General features: G+C 43.5%; 1 protein-coding gene and 1 long non-coding RNA gene across 3 annotated transcripts in view; one reads left to right on the top strand and one right to left on the bottom strand.

Annotated features, from left to right (window-relative positions):
- The window catches only part of LOC138854638 (uncharacterized), a 111,905-nt gene extending 100,123 nt beyond the window's left edge, over positions 1–11,782 (bottom strand). Inside the window, exon 1 of the long non-coding RNA XR_011393830.1 lies at positions 11,623–11,782. This is a non-coding gene — a long non-coding RNA (uncharacterized lncRNA). The remainder of the gene's footprint in view (positions 1–11,622) is intronic.
- Positions 1–18,694, top strand: part of LPCAT (lysophosphatidylcholine acyltransferase) — a 165,999-nt gene that overhangs the window by 58,766 nt on the left and 88,539 nt on the right. The window lies entirely within an intron of this gene.

Below are 18,694 nucleotides of genomic sequence, written 5' to 3'. Positions count from 1 at the left end.
AAGAACACTGTAAGGCGAATATGATGAAAGCCAGGAAAATGATGGGGTGAATAATGAGAACTTTTAGAAAAAGAGAACTAGTGCTGATGGTGATGTTTTCGAATCACTTGTGCTCTCTCTTCTAAAGTATTGTTCATTATTGACGGTTCCTTTCAGGGCAAGAGAGAACAGTTAGAGATCTTTTACGGCCCTCATAAAGTGAATAAAGCATTTAAATTAGTAGGAATACCTCAGAGTCTTAAATATCTACTTACTAGAGCGAAGGAGAGACTTACATGATAATATGTACGTGGAAGGTGCTCGAGGATCTGGTCTCCAAATCTGCACAATGCCATAACAACATATTGGAGTGAGAGATATGGGAGAATGTGTAAAATAAATCCAGTGGGGAAGAGGGGGAACAGGAGCACCCTGGGCACAATAAGAGAACATTGTGTCAATTTTCGTGGGTGATATCAAAAACATTGCCGGAACAAGTGTAGAAGTTTTCAAGAGGAAATTGGACATGTACCTCCTTTAAGTGCCAGATCAACCGTGCTGTAATGGATGTGAGCCAGCTGGTCGCCAACAGTAACAGCCTGGTTGATCAGGCACGCATCAGACAAGCCTCGCCCAGGGCCGGGCTGCGAGAGTGGGAAAATTCGAAAGCCTACAAAGGTATATTAAAGTCTGAGGTGTGTTTGTGTGTGTGTCCTTGAGGGTTGAATGTCCTCTGGGTCATGGTGCTCTCTTAATCTTTCATTTCCTCTCATTCGTGGGAAAGCGCTAAGCATGTAGGAGCCATATTGCACATCAGGGACTATAAAGTTACTATGTTTGATCCAGGGAAAGAGAAGATAGCTCAAATTTCTTGGGTCGAGAATCTTTAAGCAACATCACGGCACCCCCCCCCCCTTCCCTTACTTCTTGAAGGAAGATGAAGTTTGAGAGAACTGGGCTGCAGACTTTTCATTTGCTTCTTGACTTGAGACTTACGATCACTGTCATCACAGAAATTCAAGAGTATCTTTTACTTCTAATTATATTCATCTATCTGTAGTCGCTTATTGGTGGTTGCAGGGGGTCGAGTCTCTGATCCTGGCCCAGCTTCCCCTCTGCACGCTGCTGAGTTCTCTCCTGGCTACGTGAGATCTGTCAGACGTATGAATCCCGTCTCTACAACTTCGTTTCGCTATCTAGGTCGTTCAACTTTTGTCAACGCCAAGGCTAAAGAAGTATTTCCTAATATCCTTGTGACTCACCTATGTTTTTTTTAATTTTCAAGTGTGCCTTTGTATACCTGAGACCCGCCTCTTAAACAGACCCGACCTGTCCACCCTCTTTATTCCTCTCAGCATTTTGTACGTCGTTGTTGCAGGCCTTTTCTCTCGTGTACTCACCTATTTGTGGTTGAAAGGGTCGATTCACAGCTCCTAGCCCCGACTCTTCGCTGGTCGCTACTAAGTCCATTTTCTCCCTGCTTCGTGGGCTTTATTGTATCCCTTCTTAAAACTATGTATGGATCCTGCCTTCGGTACGGCACTCTCCAGATTGTTCCACTTCTTGACAGTTCTATGACTGAAGAAATACTTCCTAACTCGTGTGTGTGTAGGTGTGTAGGCGTAGTAAGCTCTCCAGTCAGATTTTTTCGACTAGTGGCTCTTGTTGAAACATTGAGCCTGGGAACCACGTATTGTATTACTGTATGTCAGATGTGACACTCACTTGCTATGCCAGAAACAGAAAGAGAGAGACAGACTCACACAGGCACATACACACACACACACACCAGTGAAGAGGCGGGCCCACGATCTGTGACTCGACCCCTGCAAGAGGGAGCTGGACAGATACCTAAAGTCTCTGCTGGATCAGTCGGGCTGTAGTTCGTACGTTGGGCTGCGTGCGGCCAGCAGTAACAGCCTCGTTGATCAGGCCCTGATCCACCGGGAGGCCTGGTCGTGGACTGGGCCGCGGGGACGTTGATCCCCGGAATACCCTCCAGGTAGACTCCAGGTAGTAGATCTAATTTATCAGACTTCAGGTAGGTAGACCACAATTAGGTGAGTACACACACACACACACACACACACACACACACACACACACACACACACACACACACACACACGAAGTGGAACATTATGGAAAGTGATGTAGTGGAGGCAGGATCCATACATAGCTTTAAGAAGAGATACGATAAATCTCTTGGAGCAGGGAGAGTGGACCTAGTAGCTGTACTGTAGTAGGTTCGCCGGTATAATCGCCCGGCCCAGGCCTTTTCCAAGTGGTGGCCCGGCCTTGGCTCCCTTTCGAGAGAATGTCTCAGAACAATGTCTGCCATGGGAGGAGGTACAAGTACCTCCTCGTCTGGGACCAGCTGTCCCCAGGCCTAGCCCCATTCCCCGCCCCCACAGGGCTCGGAAGGTGAAGCTAGGCACCTTGTGCTGCCACAAACCCCGCCTACACTGGGCTCGAAGGGTGTGGCAGTTGCATAGCAGCAGACGATGTCAGAAGATGCAAAGGCAGCAAGCACTACAGGATCCTTTTGGAGTCACCTCCAGCTGTGGACATGACGTCCAAGCGCTTGGGAGGCTCAAGAATGCCTCTTATTGTGGGTGTTGTTGCTGCTACTGCTACACTCGTCCGTTGCACTCCGACCTAGTAGCGACCAACGAAGAGGCGGGGCCAGGAGCTGTGACTCGCCCTCTGTAACCACAAATAGATGAGTACGCGCACACACACGGAGGGAGAGGAATGTCTCACTGTATTGTATGTTATTTACATAGTCTGTATATTGCAAGATGCTGTTTGTTTGGCCTGTTGGCTTTTGGATATTACTTGCTATTGTATCAGATCAAAGGTTCTTTTTAATACAAGCTGTACAGGGAGACAATGGCAGAATACAGACGACTGTACATTGACATTCACTTATCCAAGAGAAGAAATGCCAGCTGCTCTAAGCTACATCAATCACCAACTACGAGCTATATCAGCTTGGGGAAATAGATGGCAAGTAACATTTGCACCTGAGAAAACGCAAATGATGATCGTCTCTAGGCACCATGGTGGTAATGCTGGTGCAGTAGTAAGGATGAATGGGAGGGTGTTGGCACCTGGAGAAGAAGTTGATATCCTTGGGGTGAAATTTGACTCCAAACTAACCATGATGAACCATGTTGTAAATCTTGCAAACAAGGCAGCCAGGAAGCTTACAGCACTTCGCCGTATCTCGCATCTGCTTGACAGTAGGGGTTGCAAGATTCTGCACGAGGCACAAGTACGCTCACACCTTGAGTATGCTCCACTTTCTTGGTTTGCCTGCCCCCCCCCCCTCTTATCTGCGACTGCTTGACAGAGTAGAGAACAGAGCAAGACGTCTCATCTCTCGCCTGGACCCATCCTGGATAGATCTGTCATTTCAGCAGAGCCTTCAACACAGGAGGGATGTGGGTGGCCTTACTGTTATGTACAAGGTCAATATTGTCAAAGTACCACACTTGGATCCACTTCGAGGACAGCGTGAAACAAGCATTTATGCCACAAGACGGGCAGAAAACAGCAACTTCACTCTGGCTGTACCCTTCTCAAGAACATCACTCCATCTGAGATCATATATACCCAGGATGACTCGTGTATGGAACACATTCGTACAGCATAATGATGTCAACGAGATAAAGTCAGTTGATCAAATGAAAATGCTGGCCCACAGATGGCTCCAACTTCATCCTATTCCCTACTTGTATGTCTCATAACAATAAAAATGCTTTCAAATGAGCTGATGTAGGTAACAGCTCTTAGCTTGCCAATAAAGTTAGGAATCCTTAACCTGTAAATAGCTTGTCAATAAAGCTAGGGATCCTTAACCTTGTCAAACCCTGTGTAAAAAAAAATACTAGCTTGTTTAGTGGCGGGGATGGTTGGTTGTCATGCTGGTACTGCAGGTGTCAAGTGTTGTGCTGCCTTGTTACTCGCTCACGTGTCCTCGTAGAAATGTGGATGAAGATGGGAGTGGGGAGGAAGAGTCAATTCTCAGCCCCTGGCCCCGTCTCTCATCCTATAATCAGCTGGCATTGTTTGTTGATTTATTGGGATTAAAGTCTGTCGACTGCACAGTATTCTGGTTGCCAAACCCCCTTAATTTGCTTATTTTCAGCAGAATTTGAGTCTGTTAGGTATCTAGATAGATAATCCAGTGAGTGCCACTCTGTCACCCTTGAGGGATTTGAACACTCCAAGATGGCTGCTAAGGTGGTCATTAAACACCTGTGACTTCATAATCGCATATCAGCATGAATGTTAATCATTTTAATTAAATAAGTTTGAAATTGTATGCTTTAGTAATGAATGGATGAGTAATAAATGAGAATGAAAAATGGTAATATGTTTTGCTTCTATGGCGGCGTGTTGTGTCGTAGGTAAAACTAAGGCTGTGAAAGCTCGTGATCAGTTAGTGGATTGAAAAGTGTAGATCTCTCAGCAGACATGAAACATGCTGTTCACGGATCAAGTAGCCTTCATTGTAGCTTGCCATGGTTAGAGGCTGCAGAATGAATGTCACATATCTAATACAAAGTTTGGCTCTCAGTGACAGGATGAAGAAGTGCAAGTCTTTTGCCAATACTTAAAACTTTACCTCTGACTCCTGAAGCATTCAATGAAAACGCGAAGCGAGCTCATTTCCAGGCATGAATATGGGAAAGGGTGTTCTAGATGAAGAACCTTCAGACTTAGACTCCGAAATTTTGGTGGAAGAAGAACGAGCTTGCCAAGATTCTCTGTGGTCTCTGCCTCATGATGCTTGGGTTGAACCATCAGAGATCTTGAAATTGATCCCTGCAGCTCCAGCAGTGATCAGCCTTGCTTCCTTTTCAGATGTGCTGATTATCTATATTTATGCTCTGTGTTTTGCAAATCTTGAGGATCTGACAGTTGCTTGAACCATATGACAAAGGTCAGTATCTTAGTTATTAGTTTAGCTTTAGGGAAAAGGTTGTCTAGTTTACTCTCCTCATGCTTAATGCATAAACGCTGGAAAGGTGTCTCACATTGTATCCAGTACTATAACAAACATTATCTAACAATCCACAGCAGGATTAGAACCTGCACACACTGTACCAAAGTACACTACTTTCGCCACTCAACCAGATCCCAGATAAGCATGGGCGCCTAGCCGAAGGTAGACGGTCACTCCTATACCTTGGGACACCTGGCTAGTGACGAGTAATTTCATCAAATCCTGCCATATGCAGTGAACTTCGAAAGAGATTTTGAAAGTACTGTGTACTTTGGTAGAGTATGCAGGTTTGAATCCTGCTGTGAATTGAGATATAATGTTCGTTAAAATTTCGCCCGTTTAAGACTTGTTAAACATCCTGTACTTTATGTTGAAGATGACAGCCATCTTGGATATCTGATTTTTATGGAATCATCCTGCCAACATCTCTTTACGTAACATTGTTAGTAATCAGTTTTATTAAATTACCAATTATTTGTGTTGACCTATATATCTTGTAATATTCATGGAGAATGGGTACCTCGGCAGACATCTTGAATTTCTAAAACTCTTCAAGGATGACCGTGAACTATCAGACACTTCAGAGGTTCAGTATCTGTTAAGAACAATCATTCCCCATCAAATTCCAGGTTCATCCATTTTTTTTTCCACATGCACGTAACATGTACACCACCAGTTATGAATAATTTAATCCCTGAAATATGGATTAAAGTAAACTCTTAGCATATATACACTGAGAGATGTACGGATCTCGGTGTATATACTCTTGACAGCATTAACTCAGTGTCTATTTAGTACTAATCTACAAAATGGTTTTACAAACAGTAGTATAAATTTGCAAAATGCTTTTGAGGGAACCTAGTTGTCATAGGCATACATAGCATATACATTATGTAGATTTAGCCTTGCAAAAACCAGTGAAATCAGTGACTAATTTCTATTGGATTCCTCAGATTCTACCCTCCTTCCGTGTTTCCCATCACTGTATAGAAAATTAGCTTCTAAATGTTCCGCCAATGATTTCCATTTTTAATCACCATTATATTAATGAAGCATTTCCTGTGTGCTGTGAAGTGCCAGCCAGTTTATGGAGGTCGTTGTGGTGGTGAGAGTGGGGTAGTTGCTGTGTATTGTATCTTGTTAATAAGGGTGGGGGTTGTGGTTGCTACATGTTAGCTCTGTAAATAATGGTGATTGATGCTGATTACTTAAAGTTGGTATAACAATATTTGGTATATAATACCGACAAGTTGAATTATTAGACACGTGCAACAACTGGATATATTAATATTATATAGACGTTTCACCAACCAGTGGCTTTATCAGTTCAACACAGAAACAAAAATAGAAGACTGAAGAGGGTTCTTTGTGTGGAGTGTTTAAAGTTCGTTGCTCTTATTGTCTGTTGATTCTGCCCTTGCTTTTCTTATCGTATGTGTATATACATGTCGTGCCGAATAGGTAAAACTTGGGATTTTGCTTTAAATAGCAATCGCTCTTCTTGCTGAATAAGGCAAACGAAAATTTGGGTATTTAGGAACTTCGCAAAAATTCTGAGCCTAATGACAAAATATATTTCATTGTGTTTGTTTATTATTAAATTATTGTAAACTTATCTAAAATATATTTAGTTGGATTAGGCTAAATTAAATTGCGCTTGTTATAATAAGGTTAGGTAAGTTTTCTTATGTTCTTTTGGTATAAAATTATTAATTTTTACATTAACATAAATTAAAAAATATATCTTTAAACGTATAGGAGAATATTTTAGAAAGGACTTAATTTTAAATGAGTTCTTGCTGATTGACCATTTTATCTGTTCGGCACGATATATATATATATATATATATATATATATATATATATATATATATATATATATATATATATGTGTGTGTGTGTGTGTGTGTGTGTGTGTGTGTGTGTGTGTGTGTGTGTGTGTGTGTGTGTGTGTGTGTGGTTCAACAGCTGTCAAAGGCATGGTCGTCCCTCTCAAACTGTGCTTGTTTGGATTATGTCGATTTTTGCTGTTCCATGAATTTTGTAAGCTGACATCTCAGCACTCGAAGATTTTTAGGATGTGGGAAGTAAGGGCTGCTGGTCAGTAATGGTAGGTGTTGTGTAGCCTGTTGTTTTAGTGATAGGTGCCAGTGGGCTTTTTTTTCCGAATTAGCACCAACAGCTTGGTCGATCAGGCCAGTGACCAGAAGGTTTGGTCTAGGACCGGGTCTTGGAGGCGATGAACCCCGGAATCGTCGTATGTTAAGCCTGTGTGTGCATATACGCTTGCCTATACGATGGTTATATTGTGGTATTAATGTTGTTGCTAGGAATGAAGACTAGAGAAGGTATTTGTGTGCCACGTTGCTTCATACATTAACGTTCCATCTCCCCTCCCATGCCTCTCACTTTCCTGGGACCCTAGTTCCTATATTTAGAGGCGCACACAACCACCATACTTTTTCGTTGGCTCTTGCATAGTTTCCTAATTGGTATTGGACTGTCTCATTTGTTTGGCACATCCGTGTTTGCGCGTGTGCATGTGAGTGCATATGCAGAGTATAGTAATGGTGAGGTAGTAGTAGTAATAGTAGTTTTGGTGATAATCTATAAGAACAAGTGAACAGAGGAGCACTGTAATTACGAGAGCTAACTGACCCACGGTCGTAGCACAGAAACTCTTGAGGGACATCATCCCCAAGGACACAACCCACCAGGGAAGAAGACAGGAAAAGGCAATGAAAAAAAAAACAGGAGAGGTGAATGGTTAAGGAGAAGAGATAAAAGTCAAGTCATGAATATTTTGAATTTTAGAGCATTTAACAACGGAATGAGAAAGGTAAGAATCAACAGAAACAAATCTAAACTTAAGATTCATGTTAGGAGTGTTGTGTATAAGGGCAGACAGTTTTGGTCCTCAGTTTTTTTTTCCTGCGTCCATGGGTCAATAGCTTTCCTATAAGAACATAAAGAAGGAGCGCTGCAGCAGGCCTACTGGTCTATGTTACGCACCTTTGATATACCTTTGAAGAGTTTCGAGAGTTTAATTACTCTCGGAGCCCGGCCATGGGCCAAGCTCGTCTGGTGCTTGCCTAATCAACTAGGCTGTTGCTACTGGAGGCCCGCTGCCCCATATATCCATCACAGCCTGGTTGATCTGGCACCTGTTTCCTCTTGAAGGTTTCTACACTTGTTCCAGCCGTGTTTCTGATATCCAAGTCCTCATCTGGCCCAAGCCAGTCAGGGCCAGGCCATCTCCTGGCCCAAGCCAGTCAGGTCCAAGTCATCTGGCCCAAGCCAGTCAGGTCCAAGTCATCTGGCCCAAGCCAGTCAGGTCCAAGTCATCTGGCCCAAGCCAGTCAGGTCCAAGTCATCTGGCCCAAGCCAGTCAGGTCCAAGTCATCTGGCCCAAGCCAGTCAGGTCCAAGTCACGTCCAGTTTAATCGAGTTCATTTTTAGACCTTCAATATCCTCGTCAGTTTTATAATTCCTCATTAATTTCATACCTGCGAAGGATACATCAAATTCGATCCTTTCTGGTATGTCGTTCACGTACACTAAGAACAATGGTGATCCATGTACCGATCCTTGTGGAATCCGATTGTACAGAAACCACAGAAGCTACAGATACCTTCTTCTTTAGAGATTTGCCGGTACTTCCGGCCCGGGTCTTCTCCAGATGGTGACGCACTTGCAGAAACCACAGCTGCGGAAACCACAACTACATCTACTACTAGTACCTCTACTTCCACCACCATTACAGCTCCAGTTTTCCCCTCGCCCTCCCTCCTATATAGTCTGGCCTTCCCCTCTCCCTTCAGTTCAACTTGTCAATAGTCCAAGTTCAACCGGAATGTTGTTATAAGTTTCCTTTTCCTAAGTGCAAGTTATATGTACACTATTAATTTATCTCCCTGTCCCTTTCTATAGACCATCTTCAACCTTCACTCTTCTTAATATTATTTAGCGCTTTTTAACTTTCTCCACCCTCGTTTCCCCACCCCCCATTCTTACTCTGTCTCACTCACTGTCCAGCCTGTACTCTTAACCTCAGAGAATATGGCACTGTTGTATAAACAGTCAAATGGGTGACTGTTGACAACCCTGAACAGTTGAAATATGACCTAGTGATACCAGCTTCACACAGTGGCTGCCCATTTTCTGTTCGCATTGCAGACTATTTTATCGTCTTTTATCTTCATAGCTTTTTCGGTCTAACTTAACCTAACCTAACTTAGAAATGGGCAGCAAATTCTAATGTGAAAGTGTGACATAGTGGAACACGTTGTTCCATGTGACTTACTCCCACCTCCTCCCCTTTCCCCCACCCCCTCCCTCCCTTATGTTCCTACTCACCCGGCCACTGTCTTCCCTACCTTTCTGGCCACCCTCTTCCCTATTTCCTGGCCACCCTCTTCTCTACCTTCCTGGCCACCATCTTTCCTACCTTTCTGGCCACCCTCTTCCCTACTTTCCTGGCCACCCTCTTCCCTACCTTCCTGGCCACCCTCTACCCTACCTTCCTGGCCACCCTCTACCCCATCTTCCTGGCCACCCTCTACCCTACCTTCCTGGCCACTCACCACAGAGACACAGGGCATGCGTCCTCCCCTTCCCCCATGTCTTCCTGTAAGCCATCCTACATTTCTGCTCACTGATGTGTCTCTTGCAACACATGCTAAATTCCGTTATCGAGCTGCTTCCTTATTCGTTTTGCCAGTGTGACTTGTAAACAGTCCAAGTCGGACCGAAACGTTGTCATAAGCTTCTCTCTATGTGTGGGTTATTTGTGTATTGCTCCAGTCACGGTATTGTGCATTTTTATCTTTACCTCTTTTTCCTTAACTCTTTGCCTCCTATACTGCATTGGCTAGCACTTTGCTGCTAGCTCCAAGCCTCCTATTTGGAGGCTTGGGGCTAGCCCCTCAACGTCTCGGTCCCAGACCAGGCCTAGTGGATCAAGTGTCGTGGGGGTTCGGAAGGAGATATGATGGATAAGGTAAACCCACTTGTTGGATGGTAAAGATATGTATTGTCAGACTGTGGTAAGGAAGGGATGGGCCCAGCCTGCCGTGTTACTGCCTGGATGTCTAAGCGCAGAGTGAGGACGAGGCAGCGCCTCTCACTCACTCATTCTGTATCCTGTGACGTCATACAGTCAGGCCTAATAGAGATCTTCTATATAAAACACATGGATGGTACTATGATGCTCAGCTAATCTATACAACACATGCAAGGGGATCAGCAGCTATGCTGACAGCTCTGTCATGTTACGTATGTTGTCTCGACATACACTACTATGCTATAGGCTGAACAGGCAGGTGGTTCTGGGCTGATTCTATACAATAACAAATTCATATATAACTTAGAGCTAATGGATGGTATCATAATGAGTTTTACGCAATGGATGTTAACGTAATCACTTTTAACGTAATGAGTTTCATTGTAATGCATTACGACTTATAAGAACAGGTCGCTCCTGTCTGTCTCAACTACTGGATCACTACGACAAGGTCCTAAATGCACTAGAAGACAAAAAGAATGCAGATGTAATATATACAGACTTTGCAAAAGCCTTCGACAAGTGTGACCATGGCGTAATAGCGCACAAAATGCGCGCTAAAGGAATAACAGGAAAAGTTGGTCGATGGATCTATAATTTCCTCACTAACAGAACACAGAGAGTAGTCGTCAACAGAGTAAAGTCCGAGGCAGCTACGGTGAAAAGCTCTGTTCCACAAGGCACAGTACTAGCTCCCATCTTGTTCCTCATCCTCATATCCGACATAGACAAGGATGTCAGCCACAGCACCGTGTCTTCCTTTGCAGATGACACCCGAATCTGCATGACAGTGTCTTCCATTGCAGACACTGCAAGGCTCCAGGCGGACATCAACCAAATCTTTCAGTGGGCTGCAGAAAACAATATGAAGTTCAACGATGAGAAATTTCAATTACTCAGATATGGTAAACATGAGGAAATTAAATCTTCATCAGAGTACAAAACAAATTCTGGCCACAAAATAGAGCGAAACACCAACGTCAAAGACCTGGGAGTGATTATGTCGGAGGATCTCACCTTCAAGGACCATAACATTGTATCAATCGCATCTGCTAGAAAAATGACAGGATGGATAATGAGAACCTTCAAAACTAGGGAGGCCAAGCCCATGATGACACTCTTCAGGTCACTTGTTCTATCTAGGCTGGAATATTGCTGCACTCTAACAGCACCTTTCAAGGCAGGTGAAATTGCCGACCTAGAAAATGTACAGAGAACTTTCACGGCGCGCATAACGGAGATAAAACACCTCAATTACTGGGAGCGCTTGAGGTTTCTAAACCTGTATTCCCTGGAACGCAGGAGGGAGAGATACATGATTATATACACCTGGAAAATCCTAGAGGGACTAGTACCGAACTTGCACACGAAAATCACTCACTACGAAAGCAAAAGACTTGGCAGACGATGCACCATCCCCCCAATGAAAAGCAGGGGTGTCACTAGCACGTTAAGAGACCATACAATAAGTGTCAGGGGACCGAGACTGTTCAACTGCCTCCCAGCACACATAAGGGGGATTACCAACAGACCCCTGGCAGTCTTCAAGCTGGCACTGGACAAGCACCTAAAGGCAGTTCCTGATCAGCCCGGCTGTGGCTCGTACGTTGGTTTGCGTGCAGCCAGCAGCAACAGCCTGGTTGATCAGGCGCTGATCCACCAGGAGGCCTGGTCACAGACCGGGCCGCGGGGGCATTGACCCCCGAAACTCTCTCCAGGTAAACTCCAGGTAATATGGATGGAAATGATCGACTGATCTGTATTCATGCACTCTACGGATTCTGAGGAAATAAATATATATTTACAAAGTGAAAGTAATTAACAGCAAAATCTGGTGCACTCAGATCATTATTGCTAAATTCTCAGAACTCGGAGGGAACGTGAACACAAAAAAAAATTCTGAAAAAAAACTGATCAGTTAATAACAAACAGTTGACAATTTCCTTCATCTCGGTCATCTAATTATACAGACTACGTACATTTAAACCCAATTCTTCGAGGGTAAGGTTTACGTATGCAGAATGGTTATCATCTTTGGGTGGATCGAACTCTTCTGCGATGGCTAACACATGCCTTGACTGAGGACGATCTGAACAAGTATCTACAAAAGATACAGCTACATGGACGATCTGAACGAGTATCTACAAAAGATACAGCTACATTCACTAGTGACTGTGGAATTACTAACTCTTCTGCTAGGAGTACTCAACTCGACTGTTCGATACAGTAATTCTTGGCTCATTACAAAGTCGCTAATGGGTGCTGGTGGCTTCACAGTCAGAATAAGATCTTCCTGGAGCAGGAATCGAATCACCAGAACACAAGGGATCGGTTCTTTCTTACTGGAGGAATGAACAAACTCGGTGGAGTGGATGACTCTCCCCGGTTGAAAAAAATAACGCTATAACACGCAATATGAGCAAGGGAGAACGAATCTACTATCTCTCACTGCAAGCACAGGGGAAAATAAATGGACATGGTCAACAGTTCTGATATTCAATCTGAGTCACACACAGTGACACGAGGTATCAACTATAAACTTCACTTACAAACGTTAACAACATGTGAAAGTTACTCGAGAAACAACTTCTTACATTACACGAATTACTGTCAACTAGGATGGGATCACCATCTGGAACACAAGGAACAACAACAGACTTACTTACTGACACTAGTGAGAGCACTAGCCGCAACAGAGACGTCTTTCTGCAGACGGCATGTGACATCAACAAGAGATGGCATTACTAGTTTCAAGTAATCGTTTACTGACTGATCATTCAAGCTGTTACTGCTAGCCCCTGAAACCCTTCCCGTAGGCCCATGCCTCCTAAACCCTTGCCCTAGTCCTTTGCCTCATAAATCCTTCGCTAACCCCTTTCCTCCTAAATCCTCTACCACCTCTGCCACCATTAATATCACTACCACTACTACACACCCACGCTTGGTAAGTTAGGTTAGGTAAGGTTCATCAGGAAACAGGACAAATGTTTTTTGACGCGGGTCTTAGTCAGATGATGACCCGCCGTTGGAGCTTTTGGTTATCTGACCGAGGCCTTCCGTTGGCTTACCGGTCCATCCCTCTAAAAATTATGGTCATAATTATAACCATATTTTTATTATGCTTGGTAATGTTTATGTTGTGTTGTACATGTAATTTTATTTAGGTACAGGTATATATAAGCACATTTATCATACATAGTAATAATGTATGTGCAATTTACATAAGATAACCCCCAAGAAAGTCAATGACTATTTCCACACATTCTCACACTACGAGTGATAAGCAGTAGAGTCATTAATCTTTATAAGCTAATCAAAACTCTGTCTAAATTTCGTTATTATTATTTATCATCAGTAAATTTATTGATATGGTGATGTTCTCTTTGGTTTTCGCGAATTATGAGTAATTTACGCTGGACGTATAAACAGTTGCTGCTAGTTCGTTGCTTTTATTTGGTGATTTTATCCTTTTTTTGTGTTTTAGTATATGATTTTTTATAACTAAGTGCTGAGTGCCCAACGCAGTCTCAGTGCTCCCGAAATATTACAACTACTACAATGTTGCCAAATAAGCCGAGTCAACAAGTTAGTTTAGTTTGTGAGTGCGCGCGCTCACTTAATATGTAGTCACAGGGGTCGAGTCACAGTTCCTGGCCCCGTCTCTTCGCTGGCAGCTACTAGGTCCACTTCCGGCTTCAAGAGGGTTGTCGTGTGTGTAGTGTGTGTGTGTAGTATGCGTGTGTAGTGTGTGTGTGTGTGTGTGTGTGTGTGTAGTTTGTGAGTGTGCATGTAGTTTGTGAGTGTGCATGTAGTTTGTGTAGTGTGTGTGTGTGTGTACTCACCTAGTTGAGGTTGCAGGGGTCGAGTCCAAGCTCCTGGCCCCGCCTCTTCACTGGTCGCTACTAGGTCACTCTCCCTGAACCATGAGCTTTATCGTACCTCTGCTTAAAGCTATGTATGGATCCTGCCTCCACTACATCGCTTCCCAAACTATTCCACTTCCTGACTACTCTGTGGCTGAAGAAATACTTCCTAACATCCCTGTGATTCATCTGTGTCTTCAGCTTCCAACTGTGTCCCCGTGTTGTTGTGTCCAGTCTCTGGAACATCCTGTCTTTGTCCACCTTGTCAGTTCCTCTCAGTATTTTGTAAGCCGTTATCATGTCCCCCCCTATCTCTCCTGTCCTCCAGTATCGTCAGGTTGATTTCCCTTAACCTCTCCTCGTAGGACATACCTCTTAGCTCTGGGACTTGTCTTGTTGCAAACCTTTGCACTTTCTCTAGTTTCTTTACATGCTTGGCTAGGTGTGGGTTCCAAACTGGTGCCGCATACTCCAATATGGACCTAACATACGCGGTGTACAGGGTCCTGAGCAATTCCTTATTAAGATGTCGGAATGCTGTTCTGAGGTTTGCCAGGCGCCCATATGCTGCAGCAGTTATTTGGTTGATGTGCGCTTCAGGAGATGTGCCTGGTGTTATACTCACCCCAAGAACTTTTTCCTTGAGTGAGGTTTGTAGTCTCTGGCCCCTTAGACTGTACTCCGTCTGCGGTCTTCTTTGCCCTTCCCCAATCTTCATGACTTTGCACTTGGTGGGATTGAACTCCAGGAGCCAATTGCTGGACCAGGTCTGCAGCCTGTCCAGATCCCTTTGTAGTTCTGCCTGGTCTTCGATCGAATGAATTCTTCTCATCAACTTCACGTCATCTGCAAACAGGGACACCTCGGAGTTTATTCCTTCCGTCATGTCGTTCACAAATACCAGAAACAGCACTGGTCCTAGGACTGACCCCTGTGGGACCCCGCTGGTCACAGGTGCCCACTCTGACACCTCGTGTGTGTGTGTTAGTTACCATTTTGTCCTAGGCACATGTCGATTAGACACTAGGCCTGGTGTGTGTGTTAGTTACCATTTTGTCCTAGGCACATGTCGATTAGACACTAGGCCTGTTGTATATGAGTACGTGTGTGTGTGTGTGTGTGTGTGTGTGTGTGTGTGTGTGTGTGTGTGTGTGTGTGTGTGTCTGTGTGTCTGTGTGTCTGTGTGTCTGTGTGTGTATGTGTATGTGTGTGTGTGTGTGTGTATGTGTGTGTGCGTGTGTGTGCGTGTGCGTGTGTGTGTGCATGTGTGTGTGTGTGTGTGTGCGCATGCGTGTGTGTGCGTGTGCGTGTGTGCATGTGCGCGTGTGCGTGTGTGTGCGTGCGCAATGTATTAGTATGTGAGTGATGACAATATATCCAATATACTAGACAGCACAACTTTTAGCACCTTCAAATCCACCACCTTCCAATATTTTTGACTTTGGTACAACTCAGAAAGAAATGCTAAGGCCAGGAAGATGACTTGCTCATTTCAAGTTTATTACAGTTTCTTGATACTAAATGTGGAATTCAGCAACAAAACACTATGCAGATTTATCTCGGGATAACCCAATAAGCCAAGCAATGTGACTAGTTTTTATGTTTTGGCAGAATTGCACCTTGCACCAATTTAGGTCACCCTGCCTTGATAGGATATGGCCGGTGTGTTAAAAAAAAAAAAAGTATTCCTTGTACATGGTGTTGGAGAACCAAAATAGTAATACAGTGGACCCCCGCATACATAACGTTAAATCCGCATACCGCTACATTTTATCGCCAAGATTTTGCCTCGCATACTACTAAAAAACCCGCTCAACGCTGTTCGTCCGAGACGCGTCTAATGTGCGCCCTTAGCCAGCCTCACATGTTCCGCTGGTGGCATTGTTTACCAGCCAGCCTCCGCGGTAACATCCAAGCATACAATCGGAACATTTCGTATTATTACAGTGTTTCTGGTGATTTTATATGCAAAATAAGTGACCATGGGCCCCAAGAAAGCTTCTAGTGCCAACCCTACAGCAATAAGGGTGAGAATTACTATAGAGATGAAGAAAGAGATCATTGATAAGTATGAAAGTGGAGTGCGTGTCTCCGAGCTGGCCAGGTTGTATAGTAAACCCCAATCAACCATCGCTACTATTGTGGGCAACAAAAAGGCAATCAAGGAAGCTGTTCTTGCCAAAGGTTTAACTGTGTTTTTGAAACAGAGATCGCAAGTGATGGAAGATGTTGAGAGACTGTTATTGGTGTGGATAAATGAGAAACAGATAGCAGGAGATAGCATCTCTCAAGTGATCATAAGTGAAAAGGCTAGGAAGTTGCATCAGGATTTAATTAAAAAAATGCCTGCAACTAGTGATGATGTGAGTGAATTTAAGGCCAGCAAAGGTTGGTTTGAGAGATTTAAGAGGCGTAGTGGCATACATAGTGTGATAAGGCATGGTGAGGCTGCCAGTTCGGACCACAAAGCAGCTGAAAAATATGTGCAGGAATTCAAAGAGTACATAGAAACTGAAGGACTGAAACCTGAACAAGTGTTTAATTGTGATGAAACAGGCCTGTTTTGGAAGAAAATGCCAAGCAGGACCTACATTACTCAGGAGGAAAAGGCACTCCCAGGACATAAGCCTATGAAAGACAGGCTTACTCTGTTGATGTGTTCCAATGCTACTGGTGATTGCAAAGTGAAGCCTTTATTAGTGTATCACTCAAACTCCCAGACCGTTCAGGCAAAAGAATGTCCTCAAGGAAAATTTGTGTGCGCTGTGGAGGGCAAACAGTAAGGCATGGGTCACTAGGGACATTTTCTATGACTGGTTACACCATGCATTTGCCCCCAATGTGAAAGATTACCTAACTGAAAAGAAATTAGAACTTAAGTGCCTCCTGGTGTTAGACAATGTCCCTGGTCATCCTACAGACGTGGCAGAGCGACTTTATGGGGACATGAAATTCATTAAGGTGAAGTTTTTGCCTCCTAATACCACTCCTCTCCTGCAGCCCATGGACCAGCAGGTTACTGCAAACTTCAAAAAACTGTACACAAAAGCTCTGTTTAAAGGTGCTTTGTAGTGACCTCAGAAACTCAACTGACTAAGAGACTTTTGGAGAGATCACTTTAATATCCTCAATTGTGTAAACCTTATAGGTAAGGCTTAGGAGGGAGTGACTAAGAGGACCTTGAACTCTGCTTGGAAGAAACTGTGGCCAGAATGTGTAGACCAAAGGGATTTTGAAGGGTTTCAGGTAACCCTGAGAATCCTATGCCAGTTGAGGAATCCATTATGGCATTGGGAAAGTCCTTGGGGTTGGAGGTTAGTGGGGATGATGTGGAAGAGTTGGTGGAGGAGGACAATGAAGAACTAACCACTGATGAGCTGATAGATCAACTTCAACAGCAAGAGGCCAGACCTGAGGAAACTGGTTCAAAGGATGGGAGAGAGAAATTGAAGAAATTGCCTACTACAAAGATTAAGGAAATCTGTGCAAAGTGGCTTTAAGTGCAAACCTTCATGGATGAAAATCATCCTCACACAGCTATTGCAAGCCGTGCTGGTGACTATTACACTGACAATGTTGTGAAACACTTTAGGGAAGTCATAAAGGAACGAGAGGTACAGGCCACTATGGACAGATATGTTGTGCGACAGAAGTCCAGTGACTCTGAAGCTGGTCCTAGTGGCATTAAAAGAAGAAGGGAAGTAACCCCAGAAAAGGACTTGACACCTCAAGTCTTGATGGAAGGGGATTCCCCTTCTAAACACTAACACTCTCTCCTCCTCCCATCCCATCAATCATCACCAGATCTTCAATAAAAGTAAGTGTCATGTAATTGTGCATGCCTTTTTCAGTTTGTGTGTATTAAAATTAATATTTCATGTGGTAAAATTTTTTTTTCATACTTTGGGGTGTCTTGCACGGATTAATTTGATTTCCATTATTTCTTATGGGGAAAATTCATTCGCATAACGATAATTTCGCATAACAATGAGCTCTCTTGCACGGATTAATATCGCTATGCGGGAGTCCACTGTAAATAAAATTCCACCAAATTATACTGTATTGCAAGTGGAGCAATGTTAGGTATTTCCTCATGTTTGAAGCACTAAAACACCTTGAAACACATTTAATATCATAAGTTAAAAAACATTAAAAGTGACTGAAAAACAAGCATCAATCAAAAAACTAGAAAGAGTGCATTGCATGCACTCTGAAGGAGGGTATATTCGCAGCATGGAGGGGCGTATGAACATTAGTACTGATAAGCCTTTGGCAAGACAGTGATGGTAAAAGTGTTTCTTTTTTAGGTCACCCTACCTTGGTGGGAAACTACCAGTGTTCATTTTTTGCCAACTTCCAAATGCCATAAAATTCAAATTTTGATCAGATTCCACTCTGTTTAGTCTTATTCGATTAATAAAAATGCATTCTTTCATTCTGCAAGAAAAAAAAAAATCAGCGTAGAAAAAACTCCCGGGAAGATTCAACTTACAACATATATCCCTGGTGGATCCTTGTAAGATATTTCTTCCATCAATGCATAAAAAGTTAGGCCTAATGAAAAAAATTGTAAAGGCTATGGATGGTGAAGGTACAGGAGTTTTAAAAGTGAAAACTGGGCCAGAGTATTTGTTGTGCCACAAAATTCTGACCTGTTATCTGATCATCCTTCTTATCAAAACAATTATGCCGGGTTAGTTCAAAACACGATATCAGCCTAGAGAGTACTGGGTTGCCAAATGCCCTTAAAAATGCACTTACTTCATTCACAACTAT

Source organism: Cherax quadricarinatus, chromosome 65, assembly GCF_038502225.1.
Source record: "Cherax quadricarinatus isolate ZL_2023a chromosome 65, ASM3850222v1, whole genome shotgun sequence".
NCBI classification, from domain to species: Eukaryota; Metazoa; Arthropoda; class Malacostraca; order Decapoda; family Parastacidae; genus Cherax; species Cherax quadricarinatus.
The sequence above is the reverse complement of the archived record's forward strand: the minus strand, read 5'-3'. Positions and strand labels throughout refer to the sequence as shown.